Below are 6,383 nucleotides of genomic sequence, written 5' to 3' on the forward strand. Positions count from 1 at the left end.
CAGCCCCTCTGAGCTTTTTTTTTTTGCCAGTCCTGGGGCTTGAACTCATGGCCTGAGCACTGTCCTTGGGCTTTCTCAAGGCAAGTGCTTTACCACTTGCGCCACAGCACCATTTCCGGCTTTTTCTGTGTATGTGACACTGAGGCATGGAACTCAGGTCTTTGTGCATGCTATGCAAGCACTCTACCACTAGGTCAAACTCCCAGCCCTCTCAGCTCCTTTAGATCAGGGCTAGCACTCTCAACACTTCAGTCACAGCGCTACTTACAGCTTTCTCTGTGATTAATTGGAGATAAGAGTCTCACAGACTTTTCTGCCAGAGCCAGCTTTGAACCACAATCCTCAGATTTCAGTCTCCTGAGTAGGTAGGATTACAGGTGCAAGCCATCAGCACCCCAGTCTATTAAATGTTTGTTTGTTTTTTAATATGCATATTATGTGACCCAAGAATGGAGCTCACCCATGAGGGCTTTGCTTTTTCTTTTGACACATGCTCCTGCTTCCCATGCCTCTGAAGGCCTCTGGCTCTTCGCACCAGGTCTCTGGGCTCAGTACTGTTCTTGGTACATGGAAGCAAATACCTAAGATGGAAGTTACGTTTTCATCTCACCTACTTTTCCAGTAATGGAAAACATGGCTCCAACAGCATTGTTGTAGCTTATATTAAATATACTTAGCATATTTGACATATGAACCAATCATTCTGAATACTCTCCCTCCTTTATATAACTATTCCCAACATCAGTCATACAGTTATATTAATGATAATGGCAAGAAGGAAACGAAGAGTGAAAAATTACTGAACAACAGTTCTTTCCTTCCCCTTCCCCACAGCCTCTTGCAATTCTCACACTACAAGATTTTTTTTTTTTTTGGCAGTCATAGGGCTTGAACTCAGGGTCTGGATGCTGTCCCTGAGCTCTTCAACTCAAGGCTAACACTCTACTACTTGAGCCACAGTGTCACTTCTGGTTTTCTGGTCGTTAATTGGAGATAAGAGTCTCATGGACTTTTCGTGCCTGGTGTGACTTTGAACCGTGATCCTCTGATCTCAGCCTCCTGAATAGCTAGGATTACAAGCTACCAGTGCCTAGTTCTCCTACTTACTTTATGCAGCCATTTATTCGATTATTTATTTAGCCTTAGATAAGTAGAAGCATATGTTGATTTTTTGTTTATTTAGTTTGAAACTTCCTAGGCCAGAATCATATTTACATTCCAGATCAGAAGTCAATAAAGTACCTTTTCAAATAGAAATTAAAAAAAAAAAGCTGGAAATGGTTGAATGCCATAGCTACTCAGAAGGTTGAGATCTGAAGATTACAGTTTGAAGCCAGTCGTAGCAGGAAAGTCTGTGAGACTCATATTTAATTAATCATCAAAAAGCTGAAAGTGGACCTAAGGCTCAAGTGGTAGAGCACCATCCTGGAATAAAAAAGCCCAGGGAGAGGCCAGGCACTGTGGCTCACGCCTGTAATCCTAGCTACTCAGGTGGCTGAGAACTGAGGACCACGTTTCAAAGCCAGCCTGGGCCCTCAAGTCCTTGAGGCTCTTCTCTCCAATTAACCACTCGCAGTGGAAAACTCGCAGTGGCACTGTGGCTCAAGGGGTAGGGCAGTGGCCTTGAGCTGAAGAGCTCAGGGACAGTACCTAGGCCCAGAGATCAAGCCCCACAACTGACACACACACACACACACACACACACACACACACACACACACACACACACACAAAAGCCCAAGGATAGTGCCCAGCCCCTGCATTCAATTCTCAGAACAATTCACAGAAGAGAAAAAAATAGAAATAAATAAGCTCGTTTAAAAATGTATCTGGAAGTCAAACAATTTTGAAAACAAACAAAATTGGAGGACTTATAGTACCTGATTTCCAGATGAATTTGTCAAAAAACCTCAACTTTTTATCTCACACCATAATTTTCCCCCAAATGAATGAATGACCATAATGAAAAAGCTAAAATTATGAAACCTCATATACTTGTGTGTCTCAAACCCATCCCTCTACTACTCCTTCTCACCCACTCCCTTTCTTACAATCATTTTATCTAGTTCATTGTTTTTTACATGCAAACAAATGACATAGACCACAGTCTCATTCACTCTCTTCCTTACCTCTCCCCCTCCCTCCTGTAATCATTCCCTACAACAGATCCTCTTTTATTTCCTGTCATTCTTTTTTTTTCTTTAGTATGTGTTAATTGAAAGCACAGATCTTCAATCAGTTATGCAAATGATTAAACTTTAAAATCCTGTCAAATGCTGTCTGCCCACAATTCCAGTCCAGATTGCTTTTTTTTCTGGACCACCTGGAGAACACAGATACACACTCAGCAGCATTCTTTCTGACATTTACATGTACCATTTTTCAGTATTTAATTCCCACTTGCTCTCTTGGCTCTACATATGAACATCAATGGGAAGGAACTTTACAAAGCTCTCTTTGAACATAGTACAGAGCTCTAAGAAAGGAGTCTTGGCATCTGGGATCCCTTTAGATTTTGACTGCAAATATCCAGTGGCTTTGTACAGATTTTTATATGGTTTGTACCATTATTTGTCATTCTTTTCTTTTCTTTTTTTCTTTTTATTTTTTTGCCAGTCCTGGACTTGAGCCCAGGGCCTGATCCCTGTCCTTGGACTTTCTCAAGGCTAGAGCTCTACCACTTGAGCCACAGCACCACTTCCAGCTTTTTTATGCATGTGGTATGGAGGAATTGAACCCGGGTCTTCGTGTATGCTAGGCAAGCACTCTACCACTAGGCCAAACTCCCGGCCCACCATTATTTTCTTTATATATATTTATATATGTAAATATACTTATACATTTTTAATTTTATTTTCATTATATATATGTGTGTGTGTGTGTGTGTGTGTGTGTGTGTGTAGGTGAGATATAACTGGGTTATAGCTCAGTTATTTTACCTGATTCTTTCTGTGTTGTTCATGTTATAGAATGAAGAGTAGTTTGGTAGAAAAGAAAGGATCATACTGGGATCCTTTTTCATACATCCTTTGGAAATAATATCATCTGTTGAGATACGGAAAGTACAAGGTTTTGTTCAGAACAAGTAAGTATATTACAAGTGACATCCACTTAATTATCTAATAGGCTACCAAATGTTGATGATAGTTAGTGGATAATCTGTTCATGCCTTTCTCAGATTAGTTATCTATGGACATTTCAGTGAATAGTTTTCTATTGTACTGGAGATTCATTTACAAATATGTCAGCCTGTAGGAAAAGGCAGACCACAGAGAGGGTAGGGCTTAAACAGATTGACTAGATACATGTTTTAAATTGTTGGTCCCCTGCAACTGACTATTAGGCCATATTCTTCCACCCAGACAGCAGATAACTAAGCCAATTCAGATCTTTTTTTTTTTTTTGGTGGGTCATGTGGCTTGACTTCAGTCCAGGAGCTGTCTCTGAGCTCTTCAGCTCAAGGCTGCCTCCCTACCCTAGAGCCAAGTCCCACTTTACTTTTTCTAGAGGTTAATTGGAGATAAGTCTCAGGTCCTTTTGTGCTCTGGCTGGCTCTGAACCTTGATCTTCAGATCTCAGCCTCTTGAGTAGTTAGGATTACAGGCAAGAGAGACCACGCCAGCAATCCAGATCATTCTGAATGAATGATTTGGGGATTAATGGCACCCAAAGTTAGCTCTATGTACTTTTTTTTTTGCCAGTCCTGGACTTGAGCTCAGGGCCTAAACACTGTCCTTGGACTTTCTCAAGGTCAGAGCTCTAGCACTTGAGCCTCAGCACCACTTCCAGCTTTTTTCTATGTATGTGGTACCAAGGAATAACAAACCCGGGTCTTCATATATGCTAGGCAAGCACTCTACCACTAACCAAACTCCTGGCCCCAGCTCTATGTCTTTTAATGATGGGTATAGACCTGTGCTATATCTAATGCAGCAGGTAGTCACTGGCTGCCTAGGTCTTTTAACTGTGAGTCTGAACAAATTAAAATTTAATGTGAACTTCAGTTGTTTAGTCACTTGAACTATAAGCAACATTTCAAGTGCTCAATTGCCACATCCGAGCTAGTAGCTACCACATTGGCTAATCCAAACATAGACAATGGTAGTTGTTTGAGAAAGTATCCTTCTGCTCTACAGGGCTGGTTTATACTGAGATAAGAATGAATTATGAGCTGGGTGGTGGTTCACGCCTGAAATCATAGCTACTCAGGAGGCTGAGATCTTAGGATCAAGGTTCAAAGCAAGCCAGAGCACAAAAGGACCTGAGACTCCTATCTCCTATTAACCTCTAGAAAAGGGAAAGTGGGGCTTGGCTCAAGGGTAGGGAAGTAGCCTTGAGCTGAAGAGCTCAGGGACAGTGCCCAGGCCAGTTCAAGACCCATGACCCACCAAAAAAAAAAAAAGAAGGAATTATGAGCCTTGGGGTGCTGGTGACCTATTATTGTAATCCTAGCTACTCAGGAAGTTGAGATCTGGGGATCAGGGTTCAAAGCCAGCCTGGGCACCAAAGGACCTGAGACTCTTATCTCCAATTAATCTCTAGAAAATGGGAAGTGGGGCTTAGCTCAAGGGTAGGGTAGTAGCCTTGAGCTGAAGAGCTCAGAGACAGTGCCCAGGCCAAGTTTAAGCCCCATGACCCACAAAAACAAACAAACAAACAAACAAACAAAAACCATTATTTTTGCTGGGCGCCTTTGGGAGAAGGTTCTTCACTCTCTAGTAAGTCAAGAAATGTTTGAATGCCAGGAACAACCTAATATAGGATGCAAAAGCATACAGCCTGCCTAATGGTGAAAAGTCAGAGAGATATATCTTTGAGTGAAAGATGGACAGTGTGGTTCAGTGTGTGGCTAAACTTTAACCTGCACCTTTTCCCCTCTTTGGTTCTAGTAGGAGAGATTAAACTCAGGATCTCTAACTCTTGGCTTTTTTTGCTCAAAGATGGCACTCTATCACTTGAGGCTTTCTGCTGGGTAACTAGAGATGGCTCCTTAGGTCTTTCTTGTCCAAGCTGGAATCAAGCCTAATCCTCCAGTCTCAGCCTTCTGCATTTGTATGATAACAGGCAAGAGCCACCAGCACCTGTCTGATCAGCATTTGTGAGTTAGACCTTGCAGGCCAGACTCAAAACCCTACACAATTTCCACAGAGACCAGGAGAAGAGATAAGAGACTGGAGATACACTGAATATTTTAGAATTATACATTTTAGAAAAGACCAAAGTTTGGGAGCAATATAACACACTATTTATTGGAATTGTGGTAATAGGATAATGACAAAGCTACTACTTTGTATGAGATGCAAACATCTATTCTCACACATCTTTTAGACACATATAGATTAGGAATTAGGATGGTGTGCTAGAACTGATTCATACTTATTATGAAACCTATTGACATTGCAGCTGGGAACATGTTTTAGTGGTAGAGTGCTTGCCTAGTATGCATGAAGCCCTGGGTTGAATTCCTCAGTGCCACATAAACAGAAAGAGCCAAAGTGGCCCTGTGGCTCAAATGGTAAAGTGCTAACCTTGAGCAAAAGAAGCTCAAGGACAGTGCCAAGGCCCTGAGTTTAAGCCTCAGGATTGGTAAAAAGAAAAAGAAAGAAATTTGCCATGGTGGAAATACTGAATCTGCTATAGGAATGAGTAAATGATACAAAGTAGACCCTCTCTCCCCAGAGAGCTATTTATTACACATTTAGAAACATTTCACTGAAACAGGTTGAAATGCCAGGGCTGTGGTTGAAGTAGAACAGTGCTAGCTTTAACAAAAGGAGTCCAGGGACAATGTCTTGGCCCCAGGTACAAGCTCCAGTACCAGTCACACACAAAGAAGTTTAATATCCTCCTCCTCCTCTTCTTTTTCTTCCTCCTCCTGATCCTCCTCTTTCTTCTTCTTCATCCTCCTCCTCTTGTTCCTCCTCCTTTTCTTCTTCATCTTGTCACTTGTGGGGCTTGAAGTCAGGGCCTTGGTGCTGTCCTTGGGCTTTTTCTTTCAATGTTCGCACTCTACCACTTGGAGATATAGTGCTACTTCAGTTTTCTGGTGGTTAATTGGAGATAAAAGTCTCGTGGACTTTGTTGCCTGTGCTGGCTTTGAACCATGATACTCAGATCTCAACCTCGTGAGTAGCTAGGATTACAAGCACGAGTCACCCCATTGTCATTATTCTAATGTCCATAGTTTAACTATTGTGGCCTCCCTGAGGACTCCTTTATGTCAGAGGACCAGATTACTTACCTTTCTTCCTCATCAAGACAAAACCATTTTCCCCATGCAGAACTTGGGTTAGAGAAGAGTTTTGCAGAGCATTACTTGAGGGACTGGAATTCAAGCATCTGACATCTCTATAATTCAAGATGGGCCCAGTAGGAAAAAGCAC

Source organism: Megascapheus bottae, chromosome 7 (assembly GCF_031878675.1).
Source record: "Megascapheus bottae isolate mThoBot1 chromosome 7, mThoBot2.hap1, whole genome shotgun sequence".
NCBI lineage: Eukaryota > Metazoa > Chordata > Mammalia > Rodentia > Geomyidae > Megascapheus > Megascapheus bottae.